Below are 18,669 nucleotides of genomic sequence, written 5' to 3' on the forward strand. Positions count from 1 at the left end.
GGGCAGCAAATTCCACAAACCTACCACCCACTGAGTGAAGAAGTTTCTCCTCATCTCAGTTTTGAAAGAGCAGCCCCTTATTCTAAGATTATGCCCCCTAGTTCTAGTTTCACCCATCATCGGGAACATCCTCCCCGCATCCACCCGATCCAACCCCTTCACAATCTTATATGCTTCAATAAGATCGCCTCTCATTCTTCTGAACTCCAATGAGTAGAGTCCCAATCTACTCAACCTCTCCTCATATGTCCATCCCCTCATCCCCGGGATTAACCGAGTGAACCTTCTTTGTACTGACTCGAGAGCAAGTATGTCTTTTCTTAAGTATGGACACTTAAGTCAAAGGAGGAAGCTTATAAAGTGGCCAGAAAAAGCAGTCAGCCTGAGGATTGGGATCTTCTTAGAAATCAGCAAAGGGAGACCAAGAAATTGATTAGGATAGGGAAAATGGAATATGAGCTCAAACTAGCGAAAAATATAAAAAACGGATTGTAAAAGCTTCTGTAGGTATGTGAAAAGGAAAAGACTGGCGCAGGTAAATGTAGGTCCTTTACAGTCAGAGACGGGAGAATTTATAATGGGGAATGAGGAAATGGCAGAGAAATTAAATAAATACTTTGTTTCTGGCTTCACGGAGGAAGACACAAAAAACCTCCCAGAAATACGAGAAACCAATGGTGTGTGGCGAGAATGAGGAACTTAAAGAATTATTATTAGTAAAAAAAACAGTACGAGCAAAATTAATGGGACTAAAAGTCGATAAATCCCAAGGACCGGGTGATCTACATCCTAGAGTTTTGAAAGAGGTGGCCATTGGGATAGTGGACGCATTGGTTGTCATCTTCCAAAACTCTATAGATTCTGGAATGGTTCCTGCAGATTGGAGGATAGCAAATGTAACCCCGCTATTTAAGAAAGGAGTGAGAGAGAAAACGGGGAACTACAGACCTGTTAGCCTCACATCAGTAGTTGGGAAAATGCTGGAATCTATTATAAAGGATGCAATAACTGGGCACTTAGAAACTAATAGTAAGATTGGGCAGAGTCAACATGGATTTATGAAAGGGAAATCCTGTTTGACAAACCTATTGGAGTTCTTTGAGGATGTAACTAGTGGAGTAGACAAAGGGGAACCAGTAGATGTACTGTATCTGGATTTTCAGAAGGCCTTTGATAAGGTCCCACACAAGGGGTTGGTGAACAAAATTAGGGCCCATGGAATTGGGGGTAATATACTAGCATGGATTGAGAATTGGTTAACAGACAGAAAACAAAGAGTAGGATAAACGGGTCTTTTTCAGGATGGCAGGCTGTGACTAGTGGGGTACCGCAAGGATCGGTTGCTTGGGCCCCAGCTATCCACAATCTATATCAATGATTTGGATGAAGGGACTAAATGTAACATTTCCAAATTTGCTGATGATACAAAGCTAGGTGGAGCAGTGTCAGTTGCGAAGAGGATGTGAAGAGGCTTCAAGGGGATCTCAACAGGCTCAGTGAGTGGGCGAGAACATGGCAGATGGATTATAATGTGGATAAATGTGAAGTTATCCACTTTGGTAGAAAAAAAAACAGAAAGGCAGAGTATTTCCTAAATGGTGAAAGATTGGGAATGCAGATGCTCAAAGGGACCTGGGTGTCCTTGTACATGAGTCACTGAAAGTGAACGTGCAGGTGCAGCAAGCTATTCGGAAGGCAAATTGTATGCTGGCCTTCATTACAAGAGGATTTGAGTACAGGAGTAAAGAAGTCTTACTCCAATTATATAGGGCCTTGGTGAGACCACACCTGAGGTACGGTGTACAATTTTGGTCGCCTTACCTAAAGAAGGATATACTTGCCATAGAGGGAGTGCAACGAAGGTTCACGAGATTGATTCCTGGGATGGCGGGACTGTCGTATGAGAAGAGATTGAGTAAACTAGGCCTGTATTCTCTTGAATTCAGAAGAATGAGAGGGGAATCTCATTGAAGCATGCAAAATTATTACAGGTCTTGATAGGGTGGATGCTGGGAGAATGTTTCCCTTGGCTGGGGAGTCTAGAACCAGGGGGTCACAGTCTCAGGATAAAGGGTAGGCCATTCAGGACTGAGATGAGGAGGAATTTCTTCACACAGAGGTTGGTGAATCTTTGGAATTCTCTGCCCCAGAGGGCTGTGGAGACCCAGTCGTTGGGTATATTCAAAACAGAAGTCGACAGATTTCTGACTAGTAAGGGCATCGAGGGATATGGGGATAGGGCCGGTGAATGGAAATTAGACAGAAGATCAGCCATGATCTCATTGAATGGCGGAGCAGGCTCGAAGGGCCGAATGGCCTACTCCTGCTCCTATTTCTTATGGTCTTATGATCTTAGGCATCCAATCTCAGAAACCTGATGAGTTCCTTTGCACGAATTCAGTCAGAGGCGCCAGCCCCTAAATCCACACACTATTTCTGCAACCTCCTCCAGCCCTACAATTCTCATCCTCCTGTTCAAATCCCTCCATGGCCCCTCGCCCCCTCCCTATCTCTGTAACCTCCTCCAGCCCTACAATTCTCATCCTCCTGTTCAAATCCCTCCATGGGCCTCGCCCCCCTCCCTATCTCTGTAACCTCCTCCAGCCCCTACAATTCTCATCCTCCTGTTCAAATCCCTCCATGGCCCCTCGCCCTCTCCCGATCTCTGTAACCTCCTCCAGCCCTACGACCCTCCGAGATCTCTGCGCTCCTCCAATTCTGCCCTCTTGAGCATCCCCGATTTCCATCGCTCCACCATTGGCGGCCGTGCCTTCAGCTGCCCGGGGCCCTGAGCTCTGGAATTCCCTCCCTAAACCGCTCCGCCTCTCTCTCCTCCTTTAAGACGCTCCTTAAAACCGAGCTCTTTGACCCAGCTTTTGGTCACCTGTCCTAATAACTCCATATGTGGCTCGGGGTCAGATTGTGTTTGATATTCACTTACCTCCGCGTTGGGTCCCTTCTCCACTCCAGGACACGAGAACGTAACGAACTCATGACATCGCTTGTGTACAACAAACGAGCAGACTGTAATCGAAAGAGAAGACGACAGGTTAACAGCGGGACCATCCCAGACACGGGGGAAGAGAGCGTCGGGAGAACAAGATGAAGCAACTGCATTTCTCAATACGTCCCCCAACACCATCAACGTCATCCCAACTCTCTGGGCTGGAATTGGACCTCAGGTCTCATACAGTGAGCAGCCAATTGGGACATGGGGAGAAGGTGGGATTGAGGGATATGGGGAGAAGGTGGGTAGGTGGGGGTTGGGGGATATGGGGAGAAGGTGGGTAGGTGGGGTTGGGGGATATGGGGAGAAGGTGGGTAGGTGGGGTTGGGGATATGGGGAGAAGGTGAGTAGGTGGGGTTGGGGGATATGGGGAGAAGGTGGGTAGGTGGGGTTGGGGGATATGGGGAGAAGGTGGGTAGGTGGGGTTGAGGGATATGGGGAAAAGGTGGGTAGGTGGAGTTGAGGGATATGGGGAAAAGGTGGGGAGGTGGGGTTGGGGGATATGGGGAGAAGGTGGGTAGGTGGGGTTGGGGATATGGGGAGAAGGTGGGTAGGTGGGGTTGGGGATATGGGAGAGGTGAGAGGGGGGTGGGGGATATGGGGAGATGGTGGTAGGGGGTGGGTTGAGGGATATGGGGAGAAGGTGGGTAGGTGGGTTGAGGGATGTGGGGAAAAGGTGGTCGGTGGAGTTGAGGGATATGGGGAAAAGGTGGCGGAGGTGGGGTTGGGGGATTTGGGGAGAAGGGGGGTCAGGTGGTCGGTTGGGGAGTTATGGGGAGAAGGTGGGCTAGGTGGGGTTGGGGGATATGGGGAGAATGTGGTGCTTAGGTGGGGTTGGGGATATGGGGAGAATGTGGGTAGGTGGGGTGGGGGATATGGGGAGAAGGTGGGTAGGTGGGGTTGGGGACTATGGGGAGAAGGTGGGTCGGTGGGGTTGGGAATATGGGACGAGAAGGTGGGTCAGGTGGGGCCTTGGGGGACTATGGGGAAGTAGGTGGGCTAGGTCGGGGTTGGGGGATATGGAGGAGAAGGGGGTAGGTGGGGTTGGGGACTATGGGAGGAAGGTGGTTAGGTGGGTTGGGGATATGGGAGAAGGTGAGTAGGTGGGGTTTGAGGGATATGGGGAGAAGGTGGGTAGGGTGGGGTTGGGGATATGGGGAGAATGTGGGTAGGTGGGCGTTGGGGGAATATGGGAGAGGTGGGTAGGTGGGGCCTGGGGGATATGGGGAGAAGGTGGGTCAGGTGGAGCTGAGGATATGGGGAGAAGGTGGGTAGGTGGGCGCTTAGGGGACTATTGGGAGAGTCGAATGTGGGTCAGGTGGGGTTGGGGGATATGGGGAGAAGGTGGGTAGGTGGGGTTGGGGGATATGGGGAGAAGGTCGGGTTAGGTGGGGTTGGGGGATATGGGGAGAAGGTGGCTAGGTGGGTTGGGGGATATGGGGAGGAAGGTGGGTAGGTGGGGTTGGGGATATGGGGAGAAGGTGGGTACGGTGGGTTGGGGGAGATGGGGAGAAGGTGGGTGGGTGGGGTTGGGGGATATGGGGGAATGCAAGTCGGTGGGTAGGTGGGGTTGGGGGATATGGGGAGAAGGTGGGTAGGTGGGTTGGGGGGATTGGGGCGAAGGTGGGTAGGTGGGGTTGGGGGATATGGGGAGAAGGTGGCGTGGGTGGGGTTGGAATGATCTGACAAGAGCCCATCCACCCACCATTGCCTAGAGCTTGATATCACCCCCCCTCCCCTCACTGTAACACTCTGATTATACCCCACACCCCTCACTGTAACACTCCGATTATACCCCACTCCCCTCACTGTAACACTGATATACCCCACACCCCTCATTGTAACACTGATATACCCCTCACCCCTCACTGTAACACTGATATACCCCACACACCTCACTGTAACACTGATATACCCCACACCCCTCACTGTAACACTGATATACCCCACACCCCTCACTGTAACACACTGATATACCCCACACCCCTCACTGTAACACTGATATACCCCACACCCCTCACTGTAACACTGATATACCCCACACCCCTCACTGTAATACTGATATACCCCACACCCCTCACTGTAACACTGATATACCCCACACCCCTCACTGTAACACTCTGATATACCCCACACCCCTCACTGTAACACTGATATACCCCACACCCCTCACTGTAACACTGATATACCCCACACCCCTCACTGTAACACTGATATACCCCACAGCCCATCACTGTAACACTCTGATATACCCCACACCCCTCACTGTAACACTGATATACCCCACACCCCTCACTGTAAAACTGATATACCCCACACCCCTCACTGTAACACTCTGATAAACCCCACACCCCTCACTGTAACACTGATATACCCCACACCCCTCACTGTAACACACTGATATACCCCACACCCCTCACTGTAACACTGATATACCCACACCCCTCACTGTAACACTGATATACCCCACACCCCTCACTGTAACACTCTGATATACCCCACACCCCTCACTGTAACACTGATATACCCCACACCCCTCACTGTAACACTGATATACCCCACACCCCTCACTGTAACACTCTGATATACCTCACACCCCTCACTAACACTGATATACCCCACACCCCTCACTGTAACACTGATATACCCCACACCCCTCACTGTAACACTGATATACCCCACACCCCTCACTGTAACACTGATATGCCCCACACCCCTCACTGTAACACTGATATACCCCACACCCCTCACTGTAACACTGATATACCCCACACCCCTCACTGTAACACTCTGATATACCTCACACCCCTCACTAACACTGATATACCCCACACCCCTCACTGTAACACTGATATACCCCACACCCCTCACTGTAACACTGATATACCCACACCCCTCACTGTAACACTGATATACCCCACACCCATCACTGTTACAGTCTCCGATATAATGGTTGAGGTTATTCACTTTGGTAGGAAGACAGAAATATAGAATATTTGTTTTAAATGGTGAGGAACTGTTTATTGTTGGTGTTCAGGGAGGTTTAGGTGTCCTCGTACAGGAATCACAGAAAGCAAGCATGCAGGTACAGCAAGCAATAAGGAAGGCAAATGGCATGTTGGCCTTTATTGCAAGGGGCTTGGAGTATAAGAGTAAGGAAGTCTTGCTCCAATTGTACACGGCCTTGGTGAGACCACACCTGGAGTACTGTGCACAGTTCTGGTCTCCTTGTCTAAGGAAGGATATACTTGCCTTGGAGGCGGTGCAACGAAGGTTCACCAGATTGATTCCTGGGATGAGGGGGCTGTCCCATGAGGAGAGATTGAGTAGATTGGGCCGATACTCCCTGGAGTTTAGGAGAATGAGAGGTGATCTCATTGAAACGTACAAGATTCTGAGGGGGATTGACAGGGTAGATGCTGAGAGGCTGTTTCCCCCCTGGGCTGGAGAGTCTCGAACCAGGGGTCACAGTCTCAGGATAGGGGTCGGCCATTGAGGACTGAGATGAGGAGGAATTTCTTCACTCAGAGGGCGGTGAATCTTTGGAATTCTCTGCCCCAGAGGGCTGTGGAGGCTCAGTCGTTGAGTCTATTCAAGGCCGAGATCGATAGATTTTTGGGCTCTCGGGGAATCGAGGGATATGGGGATCGGGCGGGGGAAAGTGGAGTTGTGGTCGATCATCAGCCGTGATCTTATTGAATGGCGGAGCAGGCTCGAGAGGCCCTGGGGCCAAGTCTTGCTCCTAATTATTACGTTCAGGCAGACATACACAAACACGCAGTCCTGATCTGTGACTGTCTCGGGAACAGACCAATGTGGAACCCCGATAGTTTGAACTTGAGGCTGTATGACCACTCCTGCTCCGAATTCTGATCTTCTCATGTTCTCAACAGGCACACGGCTGACAGCTCTCTCTCTGATAGAGAAACCGTACGAAATGTGCTCCCTGTAACACGATCCTCACTGTAACACTCTGCCCTGTAAACCACAATTGTTACAGCTCTCTCTCTCTCTCATTCTCTCTCCAGCAGTGATGTGCTTCCCTCTGAAACGCTGCCAACATATCGCCAGGGGCGTTGATTCGATTTTGCACGCAAATTTTTAATTCGTGCTGGGTTCCTGTTAATATTTAATGGACCCTTGCGGCCTTGGTAATTGGAGACAGGAAGAGGCCTGGTCTCGTGTTGAGTCAGTGGAGGAGTCATAAGCGGACAGGGGCAGATGGCCACTATCAGGGGTTCAAATTCGAACAGGCTAATCTTCACATGGTTCCAGGGACAGCAAATGCCATCGCTTCATCTGCAATCCGAAGGTCTGTCTCAAGCTTCAATCTGCGACAACAGAGCAACGCTCCCTCTGCACTGTCCCGTCAAACACTCCCAGGGCAGGTACAGCACGGGGTTAGATACAGACTAAAGCTCCCTCTACACTGTCCCGTCAAACACTCCCAGGGCAGGTACAGCACGGGTTAGATACAGAGTAAAGCTCCCTCTACACTGTCCCGTCAAACACTCCCAGGGCAGGTACAGCATGGGTTAGATACAGAGTAAAGCTCCCTCTACACCGTCCCATCAAACACTCCCAGGGCAGGTACAGCATGGGATAGATACAGAGTAAAGCTCCCTCTGCACTGTCCCATCAAACACTCCCAGGGCAGGTACAGCACGGGGTTAGATACAGAGTAAAGCTCCCTCTACACCGTCCCATCAAACACTCCCAGGGCAGGTCCAGCATGGGATAGATACAAAGTAAAGCTCTCTCTACACTGTCCCCATCAAACACTCCCAGGTCGGGTACAGCACGGGGTTAGATACAGAGTAAAGCTCTCTCTACACTGTCCCATCAAACACTCCCAGGTCGGGTACAGCACGGGGTTAGATACAGAGTAAATCTCCCTCTACACTGTCCCATCAAACACTCCCAGGGCAGGTACAACACGATTAGATACAGAGTAAAGCTCCCGCTACACTGTCCCATCAAACACTCCCAGGGCAGGTACAGCACGGGGTTAGATACAGAGTAAAGCTCCCTCTGCACTGTCCCGTCAAACACTCACAGGGCAGTTACAGCACGGGTTAGATACAGAGTAAAGCTCCCTCCACACTGTCCCATCAAACTGTTCCAGGGCAGGTATAGCATGGGGTTAGATACAGAGTAAAGCTCCCTCTACACTGTCCCATCAAACACTCCCAGGGCAGGTACAGCACGGGTTAGATACAGAGTAAAGCTCCCTCTACACTGTCCCATCAAACACTCCCAGGGCAGGTACAGCACGGGGTTAGATACAGAGTAAAGCTCCCTCTACACTGTCCCATCAAACACTCCCACGGCAGGTACAGCATGGGTTAGATACAGAGTAAAGCTCTCTCTACACTGTCCCATCAAACACTCCCAGGGCAGGTACAGCACGAAGTTAGATACAGAGTAAAGCTCCCTCTACACTGTCCCATCAAACAATCCCAGGGCAGGTACAACACGGGTTAGATACAGAGTAAAGCTCCCTCTACACTGTCCCATCAAACACTCCCAGGGCAGGTACAGCACGAAGTTAGATACAGAGTAAAGCTCCCTCTACACTGTCCCATCAAACACTCCCAGGGCAGGTACAGCACGATTAGATACAGAGTAAAGCTCCCTCTGCACTGTCCTGCCAAATATTCCCAGGGCAGGTACAACACGGGTTACAAACAGAGTAAAGGTGGGTGGGTGGGGTTGGGCGATATGGGGAGAAGGTGGGTAGGTGGGGTTGAGGGATATGGGGAGAAGGTGGGTGGGTGGGGTTGAGGGATATGGGGAGAAGGTGGGTAGGTGGGGTTGAGGGATATGGGGAGAAGGTGGGTAGGTGGTGTTGGGGGATATGGGGAGAAGGTGGGTGGGTGGGGTTGGGGATATGGGGAGAAGGTGGGTAGGTGGGGTTGGGGGATATGGGGAGAAGGTGGGTAGGTGGGGTTGGGGGATATGGGGAGAAGGTGGGTAGGTGGGGTTGGGGATATGGGGAGAAAGTGGGTAGGTGGTGTTGGGGGATATGGGGAGAAGGTGGGTAGGTGGGGTTGGGGGATATGGGGAGAAGGTGGGTAGGTGGGGTTGGGGGATATGGGGAGAAGGTGGGTAGGTGGGGCTGGGGATATGGGGAGAAAGTGGGTGGGGTTGAGGGATATGGGGAGAAGGTGGGTGGGTGGGATTGAGGGATATGGGGAGAAGGTGGGTAGGTGGGGTTGGGGGATATGGGGAGAAGGTGGGTAGGTGGGGCTGGGGATATGGGGAGAAAGTGGGTGGGGTTGAGGGATATGGGGAGAAGGTGGGTGGGTGGGATTGAGGGATATGGGGAGAAGGTGGGTAGGTGGGGTTGGGAAGATGGGGAGAAAGTGGGTGGGGTTGAGGGATATGGGGAGAAGGTGGGTGGGTGGGATTGAGGGATATGGGGAGAAGGTGGGTAGGTGGGGTTGGGAAGATGGGGAGAAGGTGGGTAGGTGGGGTTGAGGGATATGGGGAGAAGGTGGGTAGGTGGGGTTGGGGATATGGGGAGAAGGTGGGTAGGTGGGCAGTTAGTAAACTAAACAATATTTTTGATAATTTGGCAACAAATGCAAACTTGAAAGCTCGCAAGAACAAACCCAAAACAAAAAACTATGAAAAATGGTTTGACCATGATTGCCATAACATGAGGAAAAAACTTAGAAAACTATCAAACCAAAAACACAGACATCCAGAAAACGAGGAATTACGCCTTACTTATTGTCAGACGCTAACACAATACAGAAACACACTCAGGACCAAAAAAGAGCAATTTATTAAGAATACACTCAGCTCCATGGAGGAATCCATTGAGTCGAATTGTTTCTGGGACAACTTGAAAACACTACACAAAAAACAACACGACGATTTGTCCATTCAAAATGGGGACACATGGGTAAACCACTTTGAAAAATTATACCAGAAAAACACACTAGGACCAGAGCAACACCAAATACGCAAAAAACTTGAAAAGCTTGAAATGGCCATAAAAGATAACCAAAACCCGCTAGACGCCATAATAACAGAAAAAGAACTTCTTGAAAAACTCAAGGACCTGCGACCAGGAAAAGCTTGCGGGACAGACGGCATACTAAACGAGATGATTAAACACGCAGACGACAAACTGAAACTGGCTATCCTAAAACTCTTCAACTTGGTTCTGAGTGTCGGTTATTTCCCTGACATCTGGAACAAAGGACTCATAACACCCATATACAAAAGTGGGGACAAAATCGACCCAAACAACTATCGAGGCATCTGTGTAAACAGTAACCTGGGGAAGGTATTCTGTAGCATCATAAACAAAAGACTTATAAACTTCCTTGAAGAGCACAATGTCTTGAGTAAAAGCCAAATTGGATTCCTGCCAAACTATAGAACATCCGATCATATCTTCACCCTACAGACCCTAATTGACAAACACGTTCACCATAACAAAAGCAAAATCTACGCATGCTTTGTAGATTTCCAGAAGGCTTTCGACTCCATCTGGCATGACGGTTTATTCCTGAAACTTATCGAAAGCGGGGTAGGAGGTAAAACATATGATGTAATTAAATCAATGTATACAAACAATAAATGTGCAGTTAAAATTGGAGACAAACAAACAAAATACTTCCCACAGGGGCGGGGGGTGACGCAGGGCTCGCCAATCTCACCGACACTCTTTAATATTTACATTAATGGATTGGCAAAACTACTTGAACAATCTACAGCACCCGGCCTCACCCTATATGAATCCAAGGTTAAATTCCTCCTCTATGCCGACGGCCTGGTTCTGCTGTCACCAACTAAGGAGGGTCTACAGCAGAACCTGGACCTGCTGGAGTCGTACTGCCAGACTTGGGCCCTGACAATAAATCCCCAAAAAACCAAAGTCCTTGTGTTCCAGCAAAGATCCAAACAACATGGACCCACAATAAATTTCACAGTAGGAACAACCAAAATTGAACAAACCACTCACTACACATACTTGGGCTTAAAAATCAGTTCTACGGGAAACTTCAAACTGGCTGTGAATGAACTGAAAGAGAAAGCAAGAAGGGCTTTCTATGCCATCAAAAAATCAATCCAAATAGAAATCCCAATTAGCATTTGGCTCAAAATTTTCAAATCAGTAATTGAACCAATTGCACTCTATGGCAGTGAGGTCTGGGGACCACTAACACAACAAGATTTTGCAAAATGGGACAAACACCCAATTGAGATCCTACATGCGGAATTCTGTAAAAGTATCCTCCGGACTCAAAGGAAAACAGTAAACAACGCATGCAGGGCGGAACTAGGCCAATACCCATTAATAATCACTATCCAAAAAAGAGCCACCAAATTTTGGAATCACCTACAAATGAGCAACCCCCAATGCTATCACTACGACGCCCTGAAATGCCAAGAGCTGACCATAAAGAAGAATACCCTCAGTCAACTAGTCCTGGGACTCAATAAAGTAACTAATAACAATACTAACAATAACCAGCCCCAGGACAGTGACAGGGTAACACAAAGAATTCGACCCAACACAATCGTCGCTAAGCAAAAGGAAAAATATCTGTCATATTGGGCAGAAACAACAAAAACCCAAAGCAAACTCAATTGCTACTTGGCCCTAAACAGACAATACAACATAGCTGATTACCTGACCATGGTAAAGGATAACAAACTGAGAAGAACCTTGACAAGGTACAGACTTAGCGAACATAGCCTAGCGATCGAAAAAGGCAGACACAGGCAGACCAGGCTGCCAAGAGAAGACAGGATATGCTCTCACTGCAGTCAGGGAGTAGTTGAGACAGAGATGCACTTCCTCACAGCCTGTGGAAAATATCAGGGCATCAGAGAGAATTTCTATCAAAAATTCTCACAAATATGCCCTGAATTCAGAAATCTGACTGACAACCAAAAACTCCCATTCCTACTGGGGGAGGAGAGAAGCTGTGTAACACTGGCGGCACACTATGTTACAGCTTGCCATGAACAGAGGGACAACCAGTAAACTAAGACAAGAGTATATATAAACAAGGCGAAAATATATTTATAAACTCAGGGATATACCTGTTTATACACTGTATGAATGGAACCGCGTTTATGTGTTCAACCATAAATGTATTTTGATGCTTTGGCAACATAAGATGTACCTTATCATGCCAATAAAGCGATTTGTATTGTATTGTATTGTATTGGGTGGGGTTGGGGATATGGGGAGAAGGTGGGTAGGTGGGGTTGAGGGATATGGGGAGAAGGTGGGTAGGTGGGGTTGGGGATATGGGGAGAAGGTGGGTAGGTGGGGTTGGGGTATATGGGGAGAAGGTGGGTAGGTGGGGTTGGGGTATATGGGGAGAAGGTGGGTAGGTGGGGTTGGGGGATATGGGGAGAAGGTGGGTGGGTGGGGTTGGGGATATGGGGAGAAGGTGGGTGGGTGGGGTTGAGGGATATGGGGAGAAGGTGGGTAGGTGGGGTTGGGGATATGGGGAGAAGGTGGGTGGGTGGGGTTGGGGATATGGGGAGAAGGTGTGTAGGTGGGGTTGGGGTATATGGGGAGAAGGTGGGTAGGTGGGGTTGGGGTATATGGGGAGAAGGTGGGTAGGTGGGGTTGCGGGATATGGGGAGAAGGTGGGTAGGTGGGGTTGGGGTATATGGGGAGAAGGTGGGTAGGTGGGGTTGAGGGATATGGGGAGAAGGTGGGTAGGTGGGGTTGGGGGATATGGGAAGAAGGTGGGTAGGTGGGGTTGGGGGATATGGGGAGAAGGTGGGTAGGTGGGGTTGGGGATATGGGGAGAAGGTGGGTAGGTGGGGTTGGGGGATATGGGGAGAAGGTGTGCGGGTGGGGTTGCGGGATACGGGGAGAAGGTGGGTAGGTGGGGTTGGGGTATATGGGGAGAAGGTGGGTAGGTGGGGTTGAGGGATATGGGGAGAAGGTGGGTAGGTGGGGTTGGGGGATATGGGGAGAAGGTGGGTAGGTGGGGTTGGGGATATGGGGAGAAGGTGGGTAGGTGGGGTTGGGGATATGGGAAGAAGGTGGGTAGGTGGGGTTGGGGGATATGGGGAGAAGGTGGGTAGGTGGGGTTGGGGATATGGGGAGAAGGTGGGTAGGTGGGGTTGGGGGATATGGGGAGAAGGTGGGTAGGTGGGGTTGGGGATATGGGGAGAAGGTGGTTGGTGGGGTTGGGGGATATGGGGAGAAAGTGGGTAGGTGGGGTTGGGGATATGGGGAGAAGGTGGGTAGGTGGGGTTGAGGGATATGGGGAGAAGGTGGGTAGGTGGGGTTGGGGATATGGGGAGAAGGTGGGTAGGTGGGGTTGGGGGATATGGGGAGAAGGTGGGTAGGTGGGGTTGGGGATATGGGGAGAAGGTGGGTGGGTGGGGTTGGGGGATATGGGGAGAAGGTGGGTGGGTGGGGTTGGGGGATATGGGGAGAAGGTGGGTGGGTGGGGTTGAGGATATGGGGAGAAGGTGGGTAGGTGGGGTTGGGGATATGGGGAGAAGGTGGGTAGGTGGGGTTGGGGATATGGGGAGAAGGTGGGTAGGTGGGGTTGGGGGATATGGGGAGAAGGTGGGTAGGTGGGGTTGGGGATATGGGGAGAAGGTGGTTGGTGGGGTTGGGGGATATGGGGAGAAGGTGGGTAGGTGGGGTTGGGGATATGGGGAGAAGGTGGGTAGGTGGGGTTGAGGGATATGGGGAGAAGGTGGGTAGGTGGGGTTGGGGAAATGGGGAGAAGGTGGGTAGGTGGGGTTGGGGGATATGGGGAGAAGGTGGGTAGGTGGGGTTGGGGATATGGGGAGAAGGTGGGTGGGTGGGGTTGGGGGGTATGGGGAGAAGGTGGGTGGGTGGGGTTGGGGGATATGGGGAGAAGGTGGGTGGGTGGGGTTGAGGATATGGGGAGAAGGTGGGTAGGTGGGGTTGGGGATATGGGGAGAAGGTGTGTAGGTGGGGTTGGGGGATATGGGGAGAAGGTGGGTAGGTGGGGTTGGGGATATGGGGAGAAGGTGGGTCGGTGGGGTTGGGGATATGGGGAGAAGGTGGGTGGGTGGGGTTGGGGGATATGGGGAGAAGGTGGGTAGGTGGGGTTGGGGATATGGGGAGAAGGTGGGTAGGTGGGGTTGGGGGATATGGGGAGAAGGTGGGTAGGTGGGGTTGGGGGATATGGGGAGAAGGTGGGTAGGTGGGGTTGGGGGATATGGAGAGAAGGTGGGTAGGTGGGGTTGGGGGATATGGGGAGAAGGTGGGTAGGTGGGGTTGGGGGATATGGGGAGAAGGTGGGTAGGTGGGGTTGGGGATATGGGGAGAAGGTGGGTGGGTGGGGTTGGGGGATATGGGGAGAAGGTGGGTAGGTGGGGTTGGGGATATGGGGAGAAGGTGGGTGGGTGGGGTTGGGGATATGGGGAGAAGGTGGGTCGGTGGGGTTGGGCGATATGGGGAGAAGGTGGGTAGGTGGGGTTGAGGGATATGGGGAGAAGGTGGGTGGGTGGGGTTGGGGGATATGGGGAGAAGGTGGGTGGGTGGGGTTGAGGATATGGGGAGAAGGTGGGTAGGTGGGGTTGGGGGATATGGGGAGAAGGTAGGATTGACTGATACGGTAAGAAGGTCAGATGCTGATTTAGAATACACAGTTTTTTCCCTCTTAAAACCTAAGATCTGAAGACTTCTAGTGGATTCCCAGCGTGAGTTGCCAGTCCTCCTGATGCTATGCTCGTTGCCTTGGTTACCAATTTTCTCAGCCTATTTTTAGAGCCTGGCACTATTTTTTTTCCTTGTGGAGACGGCTCGCGAGTCTCGCACGGAATTTCCCTCAGTACGAAGAATTAAACAAACAGAATCTGGGATTTGCCTGAATTCAATTAACCTACTTCTTCAAACCACAAAAATATAGAGGGAGCTTTGCTCTGTATCTAACCCCGTGCTGTACCTGCCCCGGGAGTGTTTGATGGGACAGTGTAGAGGGAGCTTTACTCTGTATCTAACCCCGAGCTGTACCTGCCCTGGGAGTGTTTGATGGGACAGTGTAGAGGGAGCTTTACTGTGTATCTAACCCCGTGCTGTACCTGCCCTGGGAGTGTTTGATGGGACAGTGTATGGGGAGCTTTACTCTGTATCTAACCCGTGCTGTACCTGCACTGGGAGTGTTTGATGGGACAGTGTAGAGAGAGCTTTACTCTGTATCTAACCCGTGCTGTACCTGCCCTGGGAGTGTTTGATGGGACAGTGTAGAGGGAGCTTTACTCTGTATCTAACCCCGTGCTGTACCTGCCCCGGGAGTGTTTGATGGGACAGTGTAGAGGGAGCTTTACTCTGTATCTAACCCCGTGCTGTACCTGCCCTGGGAGTGTTTGATGGGACAGTGTATGGGGAGCTTTACTCTGTATCTAACCCGTGCTGTACCTGCACTGGGAGTGTTTGATGGGACAGTGTAGAGAGAGCTTTACCCTGTATCTAACCCGTGCTGTACCTGCCCTGGGAGTGTTTGATGGGACAGTGTAGAGGGAGCTTTACTCTGTATCTAACCCCGTGCTGTACCTGCCCCGGGAGTGTTTGATGGGACAGTGTATGGGGAGCTTTACTCTGTATCTAACCCGTGCTTTACCTGCACTGGGAGTGTTTGATGGGACAGTGTAGAGAGAGCTTTACTCTGTATCTAACCCCGTGCTGTACCTGCCCCGGGAGTGTTTGATGGGACAGTGTATGGGGAGCTTTACTCTGTATCTAACCCCGTGCTGTACCTGCCCCGGGAGTGTTTGATGGGACAGTGTAGAGGGAGCTTTACTCTGTATCTAACCCCGTGCTGTACCTGCCCTGGGAGTGTTTGATGGGACAGTGTAGAGGGAGCTTTACTCTGTATCTAACCCGTGCTATACCTGCCCTGGGAGTGTTTGATGGGACAGTGTAGAGGGAGCTTTACTCTGTATCTAACCCCGAGCTGTACCTGCCCTGGGAGTGTTTGATGGGACAGTGTAGAGGGAGCTTTACTCTGTATCTAACCCGTGCTGCACCTGCCCTGGGAGTGTTTGATGGGGCAGTGTAGAGGGAGCTTTACTCTGTATCTAACCCCGTGCTGTACCTGCCCCGGGAGTGTTTGATGGGACAGTGTAGAGGGAGCTTTACTCTGTATCTAACCCCATGCTGTACCTGCCCTGGGAGTGTTTGATGGGACAGTGTAGAGGGAGCTTTACTCTGTATCTAACCCGTGCTGTACCTGCCCTGGGAGTGTTTGATGGGACAGTGTAGAGGGAGCTTTACTCTGTATCTAACCCGTGCTGTACCTGCCCTGGGAGTGTTTGATGGGACAGTGTAGAGGGAGCTTTACTCTGTATCTAACCCGTGCTGTACCTGCCCTGGGAGTGTTTGATGGGACAGTGTAGAGGGAGCTTTACTCTGCATCTAACCCGTGCTGTACCTGCCCCGGGAGTGTTTGATGGGACAGTGTAGAGGGAACTTTACTCTGTATCTAACCTGTGCTGTACCTGCCCTGGGAGTGTTTGATGGGACAGTGTAGAGGGAGCTTTACTCTGTATGTAACCCCGTGCTGTACCTGCCCTGGGTGTGTTTGATGGGACTGTGATGAAATATATTCCATTCATCACTGCCTGTTTTCTGTGTCTTCTAACTGCCTGCTTTCTGTGTCTTTTCCCTTCCCCCAGTCCTCATGTATTATGCATTGGAATGTGCTGGAACTGGTTGTGTGCAGGGCTCCGCCCATACCTGGCTCCTTTGTAATCTAACTTTAGTCCGGCATCAGCCTCCTGAAGGTAGACATCTCTCTATTTTACGTGTTATGTTCTGAGTTAATAAAAGCCTTACTTTTGTTCTGCTAACTTCGAGTCTCGGAATAATTGAGGCACATCAATTTTATTAACTCAATTTTCAACACTATGGATCAACTCCTGAAACCCGAACGTTTGGATTTGGATCAACATGCTCCGGACGCATCAGCACGCTTCGGACACTGGTTTGACTGTATGGAATTCTTCCTGGACAATTCCGCAGCCGTCAAAGACGCTACGGACACTGCGAAGATGAGACTCGGAATGCTACGGAATTGGGTAAGCCACCGGGTTTACCCCCTCATCCAAGACGCCGATACGTACCTGGCCGCCTGCAACACCTTAAAGGCGCATTACCAGCAGCCTACGAATGAGGTGTATGCTAGGCATCTACTCGCTACTCGCGCACAGCGACCTGGGGAATCGGTGGAGGAGTTCCTAAGCATCCTGAAAAAGCTTGGCAAGGACTGTAAGTGCCGAGATGTAAAAGCCGCAGTGTACACCGACGAGCTTGTTCGCGATGCCTTTATCACAGGCCTCAGCTCCACTCACATCCGGCAAAGACTGCTGGAAAAAACGGAGTTGGACCTGAAACAGGCTGCGGACACCGCGCGGTCCCTGGAGATGGCCCAGAGAAACTCGGACGCCTACTCTTCAGCCCGCGCCGCCCACGCCGCCACGTGTGCGCCGAGGGCGCTGCCATCTTGGAAGGCATCTTCCCCGCCCGGCAGCTCGACACCGGCGGGGCCCAGCTCTCCCCCCAGAAGCCCTACGACAGCCACGACGCGTCAAGGACCCAACTGCTACTTCTGCGGGCAGCCAAAGCACACCAGAAACCTGTGCCCGGCGAAAGGCACCACCTGCTTTAAGTGCGGTAAGAAGGGGCACTTCGGGAAGGTGTGCAGAGGGAACCCCGCCGGAAAACCAACCGCCGGAAAACCCGCCACCGCCGCGTGTGCGCCGTGGGAGCGGCCATCTTGGACGCCATCTTGCCCGACCTCGTGGGGTCCGCCATCTTATGAGCAGACAGCGTGGACGCCATCTTGTCTCGATCAGGGCCCTACAGTGGCATCGGTCACAGTGGACCAGACCAGGCCGCATCCGCTATCCAAATCAATGGTGGACATCGAGGTAAACGGGTGCCGGGTTAAATGCTTAATTGACAGTGGAAGCACGGAGAGTTTTATCCACCCTGAACTGGCACAACAACTCTCCCTAAAGGTGGTCCCTGCTCAGGGTACCATCTCTATGGCCGATAAAACCCAGACATCGACCATTCTGGGTTACTGCACGGTACAATTGTGCGTTAACGGAACTGTGTATGATAATTTTAAAGTATTAATCATGAAGAATCTATGTGCGAGCGTGATCTTGGGTTTGGATTTCCAGTGCAACCACCAAAGCATCACGCTCAAGTACGGTGGGTCCCAGCCGCCCCTCACAGTGTGCGGTCTGGCTACCCTGAAGGTAAAGCCGCCTTCGCTATTCGCGAACCTTACCCCTAACTGCCGGCCAATAGCGACCAAAAGCAGGAGGTACAGCTGGGAGGACAGGCGGTTTATCGCGACCGAGGTAGACAGGCTCCTGAAAGAGCGCATTATTGAACACAGCAACAGCCCGTGGCGCGCCCAAGTGGTAGTGGTAAGGGGTAGCGAGAAGAAACGGATGGTGATCGACTATAGTCAAACGATCAACAGGTACACCCTACTAGACGCCTACCCGCTACCCCGCATATCAGAAATGGTGAACCAAATCGCCCAATACCGGGTGTTCTCCACCATCGACCTCAAGTCAGCGTACCACCAGCTCCCTATCAGACCAGAGGACCGCCCGTACACCGCCTTCGAGGCGAACGGACGCCTCTACCAATTCCTCAGAGTCCCCTTTGGGGT

At 51.4% G+C, this 18,669-nt stretch overlaps 1 pseudogene across 1 annotated transcript in view; it reads right to left on the minus strand.

The window, feature by feature from the left end:
• Positions 1–18,669, minus strand: part of LOC147084832 (uncharacterized) — a 97,697-nt pseudogene that overhangs the window by 32,101 nt on the left and 46,927 nt on the right. The window contains exon 7 of the transcript XR_015075829.1: positions 2,942–3,024. The product of XR_015075829.1 is annotated as an uncharacterized LOC147084832 (transcript). The remainder of the gene's footprint in view (positions 1–2,941; positions 3,025–18,669) is intronic.

This window comes from Somniosus microcephalus, unplaced genomic scaffold (genome assembly GCF_052327205.1).
Source record: "Somniosus microcephalus isolate GS21.2 unplaced genomic scaffold, FLI_Smic_1.0 unresolved_chr9, whole genome shotgun sequence".
In the NCBI taxonomy this organism is placed as follows: domain Eukaryota; kingdom Metazoa; phylum Chordata; class Chondrichthyes; order Squaliformes; family Somniosidae; genus Somniosus; species Somniosus microcephalus.